Source organism: Microcaecilia unicolor, chromosome 9 (genome assembly GCF_901765095.1).
Source record: "Microcaecilia unicolor chromosome 9, aMicUni1.1, whole genome shotgun sequence".
In the NCBI taxonomy this organism is placed as follows: domain Eukaryota; kingdom Metazoa; phylum Chordata; class Amphibia; order Gymnophiona; family Siphonopidae; genus Microcaecilia; species Microcaecilia unicolor.
In genome coordinates this window covers 89,522,661-89,537,000 of record NC_044039.1, presented here as the reverse complement: position 1 = coordinate 89,537,000, position 14,340 = coordinate 89,522,661, and the positions used below count along the sequence as shown (strand labels likewise).

At 40.4% G+C, this 14,340-nt stretch overlaps 1 long non-coding RNA gene across 1 annotated transcript; it reads left to right on the top strand.

Annotated features, from left to right (window-relative positions):
• The first annotated feature begins 1,502 nt into the window (after nt 1-1,502).
• On the top strand, nt 1,503-13,888 carry LOC115477160. Its single transcript, XR_003943286.1, has 3 exons — nt 1,503-1,514; nt 10,702-10,704; nt 13,786-13,888. It is a non-coding gene; the product is annotated as an uncharacterized LOC115477160 (long non-coding RNA).
• The last annotated feature ends 452 nt before the right edge of the window (nt 13,889-14,340 follow it).

The window sequence follows — 14,340 nt, the reverse complement described above, 5'->3', positions numbered from 1 at the left end:
CAATGCCTGCTTCAGGAGTCGATATATCTAAAAACAGGCAAAAAAGGGACACACACAGCAAAATAAAAATGAGTAAAGGCAATGACATCAATGAAACCAATGGAAACAAAATACATAGCTGATATGAACAAAAAATTAAAAAATTAAGAACCAATGTAGCTGTTGCAAATAAAAACATAACTAAGTATTTCATATATGTGATAGACATGCAGATAAGCGACAGAAATGATCAATAATAATAATAATAATAATAATAAATGTACATTAGTGGTGCAAGTACATCAATAATGCATCTGCATGTAATACATGAAAATGTACTAAAAATTGCCCACCCTTAAGAATACTAAAAACCTAATCAATTGACAAATAAACCACAGGAGTGGAGGAACAATGAAACACTGCTATGGAAGTCACAAGGAATAAAAGGAGGAGTAGGGTGGTAGATGAATCTTCTAGCACAAGCATTCATACATCGGTGAAGCTGCACAACATATTGAAAACACAGCCAAGACCTGACATGAGACCATGTTTCGGCACTGAGGCCTGCCTCAGGGGTCTGAAACAATAGCAATCACAAATGTAAATGATACAGTGTGTTTTATGCCTGTAAAATGTATTGGATATTTTCCTGTCTTAAATATGTCTGAAGTATATTTCTCCTGATTGACCAGCAGATGGTGCATGTTTATGCTTAAAGCTGTTACAGAGGACTGACTTCTCTTTCTTTAATTTAGCACACAGATAATAGGAAGTGCCTGTAGTGATGTAACCAGTTTTTATTTCAAAATTGACTGTTCTGGGCTCTTACTGGCCTGGAGTTTTGAAATTGCCCAGCAGTGGCTGACTGTTGCTTCAGTTTCAGCCCAGGAGGAGAGAGAAATCTCTTTGCTGAAGCTCTGTGAACAGATATATGTCCTGATCTCCCCAGGTACTTTCTAGGAAGTCTGCAAGTGTTTAGTTAGTGTTATAATTGATCCATATTTCAGTTACCTGTTATTGTTTGCCAATTGCACTTTTGTTCCACTGTTCAATATTTTTTAAAGAGAATAAACATAATTGTTTGTTTGCCCCATTTCTCTGGCCTGATAAAGAATCCTAGTGGTTTGTGTGTTGGGTCTGTGAGTGCTTTCTGGGAACTGTGGGACCACTGGGAGTGTGGCTCCAGTACCCTAGAAATCACTAGGGATAATTGGACAGTGAGAGACTCACCCAGAAGCAGTTGTGACCCAGTCAATGGGAGGAGGGTGCTAGAGAGCACAAGCGGCAGGTGCAGGTGAACCTGAGCTGTGCTGGGAATAGACCCTCTAAGTGGCTGCGGGGTAACCCCAGGTGGGTGGCTAGGTATTTCATGAAACAGCCCAGCATTGAATATCCAGGCTCAGAACCAATTTCGACACTTAGCCAGCTTGCCTCCCATGGGCTGAATATTGACAAGATAGAATACTGTAAGTTGCATGGCTAAGTGCCAACATTTTGGTGCTATGATTTACTCCTGCCTTTTACATGGTGTAAGTGTTGGCACCTAAATACCAATTTGGACATCTAGGGCCAGATTCTATATATGACGCCTAAAAAATCCGCACGGTAGACATTTCCACCTAAGTGTATTCTATAAGCAACGCCTAGATTTAGGCATGGTATGTAGAATACACTTAGTTGATATCCCAGCGCTTATAACTATGTGCGTCCATTTACACCAATGAAAATGTGGCATAGATCCCTGCACGTAGATTTGCATGCACTGGATCGTATTCTATAACAACGTGTGTAAATTTTGGAATGCCCATTTTCCTGCCCATAGCCACACCCCTTTTCAACTGCATGCTATAGAATTTAGGTGCAGTACATTACAGAATTCGCTTTGCGAGTTATGCATGTAACTTCTAATTATTGCCAATTAGTGCTCATTATTGCTTATTAAGTGCTGTTAAATACATTGATTGGCTTGTTAAGCCAATTAAGTTACACTTGTTGTTATAGAATACACCTGGATTTTGGCATAGATCTCTAGGCACACTATATAGAATCTAGCAGCTAATTTTTAGCACCCTTTATACAATTGCTCCAATGTGCATAAATGCGCTTCCTTACCTAGGCTCCGCCCATGTGTATGCACCCCTTGCAAATATGTGCTATGCAAGATTCGTGTATATTTCCAGAATAGCACTTAGGTGGAAATTTGGCATGTTGGTGTGTACGTGCATACATATACTGGCCAGTATCCAACATTCCATTTCCAGGGAAACTTATAGAATAAACAGTTTGTGTTCAACTTAATGTTTGGCTAGAAGAGAGAAACTGGCTAGATCCATGTCAATCTGGATTCAGACCCAGTTATGGAAAAGAAATGGTCCTCGTATCCCTTCTAGATGATCTTCACAAAAACTGAGACAAGGGATTCGCCTCGGTGTTAGTACTGCTAGATTTCTTAGCAGCTTTTGACACTATGGATCATGGTATCATGCTAGCATGACTCATAGAAACAGGTATCAATGGAACAGTACTTGCCTGGTTCAGAGATCCTATCTATCAGACAGGCAACAATCCACAATATATGGCAGCAACTCATTGCCACCATGGGCACTGACCTGTGGGGTAAGGATCGATATTGTCACCTATTTGTTCAATATCTACCTCAAGCCACTAGCTGAGCTGATTTAGTCAATGGATATTCAGTTCTGCATCTACACGGATGATGTGCAGCTCCTCATACCATTTAAACTTACTTACCTACAGCCTTGAATAAACTGATTACCTGTCTAACATCAATTCAAGAATGAGGTAAACACAACAAACTGCCTGAACCCAAGAGCGGAGGAGTGGCCTAGTGGTTAGAGCACCTGTAACTTGAAATCCAGAGGTGGCCAGTTCAAATCCCACTGCTACTCCTTTTGGGAAGTACAAACTCCCCCTCAAATCACAAGTCAGGAACCTTGGAATACAGTTAGATTCAACACTTACTCTGATTCCCCAAATCCAAGAAAGCTTCAAGAGCTGCTTCTACTATTTACAACAGCTACGCTGCCTCTCTCCTTACATCGAGAAGGTAAATCTTATCCCAGCTGTGCATGCCATGATAATATCAAGACTAAATTACTGCAATACACTAAGAAGTAACTAACTTGTCAGTCTCACTCACACACACAAGGAGTGACACGGGCTGCACATACTGAAGCAGGACATGTTTGTTCACTCCTACCCTAGCTGAGATAATATTTAACCATCTCTCTGACCTCATGAGCACCTTTCGTTAAATTAGTCAACTTACTTTCTAACTTTTCTTTACTCTCTTACCTATCTATATGTCCCATCTTTGCTTATACCCTTCACTGTCTATTAAAATGTTCTATTACGTATTGTGTTGACATTGTAAGTAGTATACAATGCCATATTTTGTATTGTTATTTGAATATTTTTACTGCTGTAATTGCCTACTGCTCATGTTTGATTTAGTCTTACTGTACATTGCCTTGAGTGAATTCCTTCAAAAAGGTGGTAAATAAATTCTAATAAATAAATAAATAAATAAAAATATGCATGCATATACTAGTATTCTATAATGAAATCCCAACGCAAATTTATAAATAAATTGTTAGGTAGTAAACTCTCGTATCCCACACTAACAGATCCTTGGAGGTAACTCTTTTCACACAGGGTACACAGCCCTGTGCCTTACCTAGATCATCATTGGCTCTACAGATGTTAGCGTGCAATCTATTTTCCCAACATTAAAATTCAAATTTCCGCATTATTTAAACTTAACTCTAATCCAAATTTTTTCCCCAAACTTTATTTATTAATTTTAAACAATACAATATTTGTAGAAACATACATCTGCATATATTATTGAAATTTTAATAGGTTTCAATAATAGAAAGTGATGCATGTGGGTAAGAAGAACCCGAATTATAGCTACGTCTTGCAAGGTTCCACGTTAGGAGTTACGGATCAAGAAAGGGATCTGGGTGTCGTCGTCGATGATACGCTGAAACCTTCTGCTCAGTGTGCTGCTGCGGCTAGGAAAGCGAATAGAATGTTGGGTGTTATTAGGAAGGGTATGGAGTCCAGGTGTGCGGATGTTATAATGCCATTGTATCGCTCCATGGTGCGACCGCACCTGGAGTATTGTGTTCAGTACTGGTCTCCGTATCTCAAAAAAGATATAGTAGAATTGGAAAAGGTACAGCGAAGGGCGACGAAAATGATAGTGGGGATGGGACGACTTTCCTATGAAGAGAGGCTGAGAAGGCTAGGGCTTTTCAGCTTGGAGAAGAGACGGCTGAGGGGAGATATGATAGAAGTGTATAAAATAATGAGTGGAATGGATCGGGTGGATGTGAAGCGACTGTTCACGCTATCCAAAAATACTAGGACTAGAGGGCATGAGTTGAAGCTACAGTGTGGTAAATTTAAAACGAATCGGAGAAAATTTTTCTTCACCCAACGTGTAATTAGACTCTGGAATTCGTTGCCGGAGAACGTGGTACGGGCGGTTAGCTTGACGGAGTTTAAAAAGGGGTTAGATAGATTCCTAAAGGACAAGTCCATAGACCGCTATTAAATGGACTTGGAAAAATTCCGCATTTTTAGGTATAACTTGTCTGGAATGTTTTTACGTTTGGGGAGCGTGCCAGGTGCCCTTGACCTGGATTGGCCACTGTCGGTGACAGGATGCTGGGCTAGATGGACCTTTGGTCTTTCCCAGTATGGCACTACTTATGTACTTATGTACTTATCTTTTAAGTGTTTACTTAGGACTATTACCAATATGGCCATGTTTCCATAACCCTGCATTACGGTGATAGCCCTAACAAAAACGCCGATGGGTTTCCATTTGGAAGCAATACAACGTCGTGGAAACTCATCGACATTTTTCTTAGGGCTATCACCCTAATGCAGGGTTATCGAAACAATATTTAAAGAGTCAAGAGGAAATAAAGAGATAAGAAAAAGAAATACAATATAACAAAGAGAGCAGAATTAACTAGACAGAAACCTGCAGCCAGACCAAGGCTCTGTTAATGTGTGATATGAGAGTTTACTACCTAACAATTATTTATACATTTGTGTTGGGATTTCAATATATTATTTCATTATTGCCCCCACAATTAAAAGAACTTTTGGGATTTCAATTTGTGATATACTAGAATTCTAAACATTCATATGCATAACACATGTAAATGTCAGTGCCTATTTGAGAAAATTGCCCCCAATTAGTGCAAAAACTCACTACATATTAGTCCTAAGTTCATAAATTATTCAGTTAAGTTTAGGACCACTTACAGCATGTTACAACTTGACGGCATACCATGACAGAAAACCTGCATAAAGATAACTTAGGTGAATCATCTGCTAAATATCAGTTCCTTAAGATTTGACCGTGAATATCTTGAACTTACCCAGACAAATATTTTGAATACTAGTCTCTTTATTTATATGGAATGCAGATGTTAGCTTGAAAACAAATCTAAATATTTTGAGACAAGCATCCATCAGTGGTTTGCAGTGACATTTTTGCAGGGTCAGTTTCAGTTCCAAATTAAATAATTCCTTTTAGTTTTTAAAATACAATAATTGAATGTATCTGTAATAGAAATGATAGAGAGACAGGGGTGTGACCCTACTGAAACTGCAGTGTTTTCAATTCATCTGGGTGTAGTATTTAACTAAATATGTAAATAAATTTGCTTACTGAGCAGAGTAATTTGACTTTATAGAAATGCTGGGATCCTGTCTGGAACTGTTTAGCACATTACAGTCTCAAGAGATAAGAATGTATTATGAATGCTGTTTTGGTACTTGTCCAAGTATATTAGTTAATAATTTTTGTTTCTGTGAAAGCTATGAAGAAGTTCCAATTAAGTAATTCAGACCAAGAATTAAAAATTAATTCACAATTGAAATAGTGGAAGGCAGGCAAGCTGGCAGAGTGCCTGGTTAAGAAGACTGATATGGTGCCAGAGCCCCTGTTCACCTTCCAAAGCTGGGTCAGGAGAGAAGGGTGTACTGGATGGTGCAAATGCTTTCATCATCGCCTTCCCTTGTCCATCTATTTTAAACCATGATCAGAAGGTCTGTTCTGTCTGGATGGCTAAATGCAATGGAGGTTAAAAAGTGTGATGGTTACAAGGAGGCATACATGGCTTGGGCACTTCTTTTTAACCAATGGCTGAAGCATTTAACAAATGCCTTGATTGTTTAACACTGTTTTTTTTTTAACATTGTGAGTCCTTAGGAGGAAATGGTAGATCAAGAGAACTCAAGCCACTTATTTTCTAGGAGAAGTATTAGTAAGCATAAGAACATAAGTATTGTCATACTGAGACATACGTCAAGCTCACCAGTCTATAATTTCCCGGATCACTTCTGGTAACTTTTTAAAAAATAGGCATTACATTGGCCACCCTCCAATCTTCTGGTACCATGCTTGATTTTAAAGATAAATTACTTATTACTAACAATAGTTCAGCAAGTTCATTTTTCAATTCTATCAGTACTCTGGGATGAATACCATCTGGTCCAAGCGATTTGCTACTCTTCAAGTTGTCAAATTGCACCATTACATCTTTCAGGTTTATAGAGATTTCATTCAGTTTCTCTGACTCGTCAGCTTTGAGTACCATTTCTGGCACCAGTATCTGTCCCAAACCTTCCTCAGTGAAGACCGAAGGAAAGAATTCATTTAATCTATCTGCTATGGCTAGGATAGGTAAAGAATAGCTACCAAAGAAGGCCAATGTTGCATGACTGAGTCAAAGTAGTCCTAGAGAGATATGTAATCCAGAGGCATAGCCAGACCTCAATTTTAGGGGGAGCCTGAGCCCAAAGGGGAGGGGGACACATTTTTCCCTGCCTTCCCACCACTCTCAACCCCCGCCGTTATCCCACATACCTGGGCTAGCGGGGTTCCCCAAGCCCTGCCAGCAGGATCCTTCCTGCAGCGATATTCAGCACCAAGCTGCTTGCCCCCATGTGCATGCTCAGTTTTAGTATGTACAAAGCTTGTGCATGCTCAATTTCACTAAAACTGAGCATTTGGGCGCAGAAGGGGGAAAGGAGGACAGGCAGTGCGGTACCAAATATCACAGCAGGAAAGCTTCTTCTTGCGGGAATCAGAGACCCCACCAACCAAACCAGCAGACCTTGGGGGTCGGAACCCAAAACTGCGGGGCCCAGGCCCCCAAGGCTTCCCGTGGCTATGCCACTGATGTAATACCATTCCAAAATAACTGCCAACGACGTATGAATTTATAATGTGACTTGCAGCACTGATTATCAGTTTTACAAACATAGGAACACATCCTGTCATGCATTAAGATCATTTGCTAAACACTGACATCCAAAACCTCTTTCTCCTGCCTCAAGTAACTTTTCCTTGTCAGCTTAGGTTGCACATTCTTTCCCTACTGCAGTATGACAGCATAGCCAGGGCTGAACTTATTATTTATTTATTTTAGATCACTTGACACACTGCGCATTCGAGAACCATCATGATGAGTTAAATAATACAAACACAAATATTTACAGCACACAGACATACTTGTGGTATTTAGGAGTTTACAATCGGTCATGAGAAAGGGCGTGGGATTGATGTCGAATAATATTCACCATAGACTGCAGCAGCGGGACACACAAGGAGGGAAAGAGACGATATTAGTCAGTTGTTTCTAGGGCTACCGGCTTAGTAAACCCCAGCATTGGTTTGTTAACCGCAGCAAAACCTATCAGGATGCAAGTGGTATACAAAACCTCTATAGTATAGTATAGTATAGTAGTATAGTATTAGCCATATCCGTCATCAGATTTAATTGATTGAGGACATCAGTTTCATTATTTCTTTTTCAGTTCTCACTATAGTTGGGAGCAGTGGTTTCCAAAATTTCATTGTCATGTTCACTTTGCACAGGGACACTCCATTTAACTATGATAGCCTCATTTGAAAGCTATGTCATTAATACCTTGAATTTCATATATTTCTACATTTTTTTTCTGGTCTTCAATGGGAAAAGCTCTGTGGTAGTGGTTTTGAGCGTGTGCAGAATTACTTTTTAGCGCACCTACAAAAAAAATGCCCTTTTTAAAAACTGAAAACGGACGTGCGGCAAAATGAAAATTGCTGCGCGTCCACTTTAGGTCTGAGACCTTACCACTACTACTTATTACTACTACTACTTAACATTTATAAAGCGCTATTAGGGTTACGCAGCACTGTACAATTTAACATGGAAGGACAGTCCCTGCTCGAAGAGCTTACAATCTAAAAGACAAATGTACAGTTAATCTGATAGGTCAGACAGATTGGGGCAACCTATATGTTCGAAAGGTTAGGTTCCAAATGCAGCATTGAAGAGGTGATCTTTAAGCAAGGATTTGAAGATGGGTAGGGAGGGGGCTTGGCGTAGGGATTGGGGAAGGTTGTTCCAGGCATAGGGTGAGGCAAGGCAAAATGAACGGAGCCTGGATTTGGCAGTGGTGGAGAAGGGTACTGAGAGGAGGGATTTGTCCTGTGAGCGGAGGTTACGGGCAGGAACGTAGGGGGAGATGAGGATAGAGAGGTAGTGAGGAGCAGCAGATTGAGTGCATTTGTAAGTAAGGAGGAGAAGCTTGAATTGTATGTGGTATCTGATCGGAAGCCAGTGAAGTGACTTGAGGAGAGGGGTGATATGAGTATATCGGTTCTGGTGGAATATAAGACGTGCGGCAGAGTTCTGAATGGATTGAAGGGGGGATAGTTGGCTGAGTGGGAGGCCAGTGAGGAGTAAGTTGCAGTAGTCGAGGCGAGAAGTAATGAGAGAGTGGACGAGAGTTCGGGTGGTGTGCTCAGTGAGGAAAGGGCGAATTTTGTTGATGTTGAAAAGGAAGAGACCTTACTACAAGCCATTGACCTAGCGGTCAAGTCTCATGCGGTAACCAGATGGTAATGGTCTACATGTGTCAAGTGCCATTTGATGTGCGTAGCTGCCACACATTAGAAAGTAAAAAATATTTTTCAGACGTGCGTAGCGGACGTGCGCCAAAATTGAAATTACCGCAAGGGCCACATGGTAGCCAGGTTATAACTCCAATTTGGCAGTGTTGGGCGCGTGGAGGCACCTATGCGGCTTAGTAAAAGGGCCCCTCTATTTGTAAAACTAATTTTAGCTTATTTATCCTGACCCCCCTGTCCTGCTGTTAATGTTGGGGCAGCCACAAACCTTAGTTTGTATTTTGAGAATGTATCTTTTCCTTCATCCTGAGGCATTTGAACAACGTTCCATGGTGAGAGAATGGCTCTAAACTGAGTACGGAAGACGAGATAATTTGATATTTGGATACAGAAGGTCAGGACATCCGTATTCACTAGTTGCTAGCAAAGCAACAACAGCAACAGCAACAATAGATATTTTTATATATCATCTCAACCCAAGTAGCTCAGGACAGTTAAGTAATCACATTAGATTAACTTAAATTGAGTTGTACAGAACTTCAAACTTAAACTTTAGTAGTTTCCTGAACTTCAGATAATTCCGCTCTGTTTGTATTTTGATTGATAAGGAATTCCATAAAATCAGAACCACAGAAATATTTTTTTATGAGAATAAGACAATTTCAAAAATGAAGCTGAAGGAAGCTTAAGTTTATTTACGTATTTCTAACCATTAAGTGTTAATCTATCGAGTCCCACCTGCAGTGTGTGTCTGTCCTGTTCCTACTTAAGATTCTGCTCCTCTAATTCATCCCTCTCTGCTTTCAGTTCTTGAAAGGGAATATATCCTGAGGAATTTCTAAAATTAGCTCTGCCTTGCACTCTCCAGGGGCCTGTCCTCTATTTACTTTGTCTGTGTATTTTTTGCATATACTTAGCTTTCTGCATGGTGCAGTATTACACTCGCAGTAGAAAAGAAAGCCACCCGCAGCTCTGCAACATGGCTTACTGTATTGGCCCCACTGTATTCAGACTGTTAATCTCCAATCACGAGGAGTGAAGTAAATGTCACAACAAAATCCTGTTCAAACTTCACCATGAGGGCATGTCAAGATGGCAGACTGAGCAGTGCACGGGGATTTTCTGATTGGAGTCTTCTGAAAATTTGTTTTTCTTACCTCAATATCACTGCGACTATGCCGCATTCTAAAAGGAAGGGAGTGGTGAGATTGCAACACTGGGTCGTATTCATTGACTCCAAATACTTGATATCTTGTTTGCTTTGTTTTGCTGTATTCAACAATATTCATACCACGTTTGTTCAATAATGTGATACTTGTACCAAATGTGGAGGGGCATAATTGAACGAAAACGTGTATCTCCATGGGCGTTTATCTCCGAGAACGGGTCCGTGAAGGGGCGGACTGAACCGTATTTTCAAAAAAAATAGACGTCCATGTTTTATTCGACAATTTGTGAGCTGGGCATTTTTGTTTTTCAGTGATAATGGAAAATGAAAGCGCCCAGCTCAAAAACGAATAAATGCAAGGCATTTGTTCATGGGAGGGGCCAGGAGTCGTAGTGCACTGGTCCCCCTCACATGCCAGGATACCAACCGGGCACGCTAGGGGGCACTTTTACAAAAACAAAAAAAAAGGTAAAAGAGCTCCCAGGTGCATAGCATCCTTCCCTTGTGTGTTGAGCCCCCCAAATCCCCCTCAAAACCCACTGCCCACAAGTCTACACCATTACTATAGCCCTAAGGGGTGAAGGGGGGCACCTACATGTGGGTACAGTGGGTTTGGGAAGGTTGGACGACTAAGCATTAAGCAGCACAATTGTAACAGGTAGGGGGGGGGGTGGGCCTGGGTCCACCTGCCTGAAGTCCACTGCACCCCCTAACAACTGCTCCAGGGACCTGCATACTGCTGCCAGGGAGGTGGGTATGACATTTGAGGGTGAAAATAAAAAGTTGTGAAACATCATTTTTTGTGGTGGGAGGGGGTTAGTGACCACTGGGGGAGTCAGGGGAGGTCATCCCCGATTCCCTCTGGTGGTAATCTGGTCATTTAGGGCACTTTTTGGGGCCTTATTTGTGAAAAAACAGGGTCCAGGAAAAGTGCCCTAAATTCTAGCTACAAACGTATACTTTTTTTCCATTATCGGCGAAAGGCGCCCATCTCTGTTCGGGTGATAACCACGCCCCAGTCCCGCCTTCACCATGCCTCCGACACGCCCCGTCAACTTTGTACGCTTCCGCGATGGAGTGCAGTTGAAAACATCCAAGTTCGGCTTTCGATTATACCGCGTTATTCGTTTTTGGGAGATAAACGCCTATCTCCCGATTTAGGTCGCAATATAGGCGTTTTTGTCTTTCGATTATAAGCTGGATAGTCACCTCGCATAACAGCCTTACTACTACTACTTATCATTTCTATAGCGCTACTAGACGTATGCGGTGCTGTACACTTGAACATGAAGAGAGTCCCTGCTCGACAGAGCTTAGAATCTAATTAGGACAGACAAACCGGACAAACAAGAGATAAGGGAATAATAAAGTGAGGATGATAAAATAAGGATTCTGAACAAGTGAACAAGGGTTTAGGAGTTAAAAGCAGCCTTGTACTGTGTTGTTATCCACGTGAGCTATATCTCTTGTTGGCTCACGATACTTGCATAGCCTTGTATAGCTTCACTGTTAGCTGATTCAATCCCAACTTTCAACACAGTCAAACCCTATGCAATCGATGCGTTTCACCCGAAGACATCTTCAGGGGTTTAACTTCAATTTCACCAGCAGTTCACACAGGTTTAATCCTCCTCAGGAGTCTGCACAAAATGGCGCCACTGTTCGTACCAACAAGAGCCAACAAGAGATATAGCTCACGTGGATAACAACACAGTACAAGGCTGTTATGTGAGGTGACTGTATTTGGTACAAGTATAACATTATTGAACAAACGTGGTATGAATATTGTTGAATACAGCAACCTCTTGGTATAATTTTTGGGATGCTTTTAAGGCATTTATCAGAGGGGAAATAATATTATTTACAGCCTCTAGAAATAAAGAATTAAACAAAGAAATATTGGAATTAGAAAATACAATAAAATCTTTAGATCTAGCACATATTTATTTATTTATAGCATTTATACCCCGCTCTTTCCTGCTCGATAGCAGGTTCAGTGCGGCTTACAAGGTATGGTATAGAGTATCACAGAGATAAAACAAAGTATGGTACAACGTATCACAAAGGTAAACCAGTTATAGAGAGTAGGACAATAGGACGAGACGTGGGGGAGAGGATTGGAGTATGGGTGGTGCTAGTGGTGTGGATTAGGTTCGAGATTTAAGTTGGGTTGTTGGGATAGGCTTGTTTGAAGAGGTACATTTTCAGCAGCTTTCGGAAAGGTAGATGTTCATTGGTTGTTCGGATGTGTCGAGGTATTACATTCCAGAGTTTGCTGCCTATAACGGAGAAGTTGGATGCGTAGTAGGTTTTGTATTTGAAGCCTTTGCAATTGGGAAGATGAAGATTGAGATATGTTCGAGAAGATTTGGACCCGTTCCTGGCTGGTAGGTCGATCAAGTCGGCCATGTAGCTTGGAGATTCACCTTGGAGGATCTTGTGGATCATTGTGTGGGCTTTGAAGTTTATGCGTTTTTTGATAGGGAGCCAGTGAAGTTTTTCACATAGTGGTGTTGCACTTTCAAATCGTGATTTGCCAAAAATGAGTCTGGCTGCTGTGTTTTGGGCGGTTTGGAGTTTTTTCATGATTTGGGCTTTGCAGTAGTCGGCATGGGTGAGTATTGTGGATTGTACTAGATTGTGGAAAGTTTTCTGTGGAAGGAATGGTTTTACTCTTTTCAGTACCCACATCATGTTGAACATCTTCTTCGTCGTGGCTTTTGCATGGGTTTCCAAAGTTAGGTGGTTGTCTAATATTACTCCTAGGATGTTTAGATTGTCAGATATTAGGATTGTAACGTTGGGGGTGGTCAGGGTGGTTGGGAGCTGAATGGCGTGTTGTGATGAAAGGATTAGGCATCGAGTTTTTTCTTTGTTCAATTTCATCTTGAAAGCGCTGGCCCAGGATGTTAGGATGTTCATGGCAGTGATAATTTTCTCCAAGATTTCTGTAAGGTTGGATTGGAAAGGGATGAATATTGTGATGTCATCAGCGTAGATGAAGGGGTTAAGGCCTGATTTGGCCAGGGATTTGGCCAGAGGAATCATCATAAGGTTGAAGAGGATCGGGGATAAAGGTGAGCCTTGGGGGACTCCGCATTTTGATGACCACGTAGGCGATATAGATGATGTTGATTTAACCTGATATATTTATACTAGAAAAACTTAAAGCATCCAAACTCAAATATAATACTCTATTAGGAACTAAAGCTAGCAAGGATATTTTCAACAATAATGCATTATACTACTATGAAGGCAATAAAGCAGGACACCTTCTAGCCAATTATCTGAAAGCCCGTAAAGAGAAAAACACCATCTCTTTAATCAAAGATGAGAACAATGTCCCCTTAACAAATAATATAAACATAGCAAATAGATTCCAATCTTTCTATAAAGATTTATATACCTCAGACATTGATGTTGTCATTAAATTATGATTTTTTAGAAAAATTAGATCATCCCACTGTTTCAGAAGAAGATAATGAGATGTTCTAAAAAAAGATCACAGTTAATGAGATTAATGTTGCTATTCAAAGCATGGCGATAAAAAAGGCACCTGGACCAGACAGATTACCGATTGAATTTTATGCAGCGTTTAAATCCATATTATCTCCAATTTTATGTGATTGTTTCAACTACATGATAGAAACTGGTAACATCAAGGGTTCTTTCACTGAAGCCAATATTATAGTATTACTGAAACCTGATAAGGATCCCAGTTTAGTGCAAAATTATAGACCACTATCTTTAATAAACTTAGACGCCAAAATATTTGCCAAAAGTCTTGCAGAGAGATTACAACATTTTTTACCAAAAGCATACACCCAGATCAAACTGGTTTTATGCATGGGAGATCTTCTTCAGATAACACAAGAATTTTCTCTAATATATTAATACATGGTCAAGAAACCTCAGATCTTTTGGTTGCAATAGGACTAGATGCTAAAAAAGCTTTTATTCTTTTAGAATGGCCATATCTGTTCAAAGTACTGAAATGGTATGGTTTATCTGAAGACTCAATTAATATAATAAAGGTCTTATATACGTCACCAACTACATATATTCAAATAAATGAAGTAATTTCTAAACCTTTCACACCAACAAGAGGCACTAGACAGGGTTGCCCCTTATCACCATTATTATTTAATTTAGCTCTAGAACCATTACTAACAGCTATTCGTCAACATCCCCTTATACACGGTGCTAAAATTGGTCAACAAAATATTAAATTAGCAGCATACGCGGA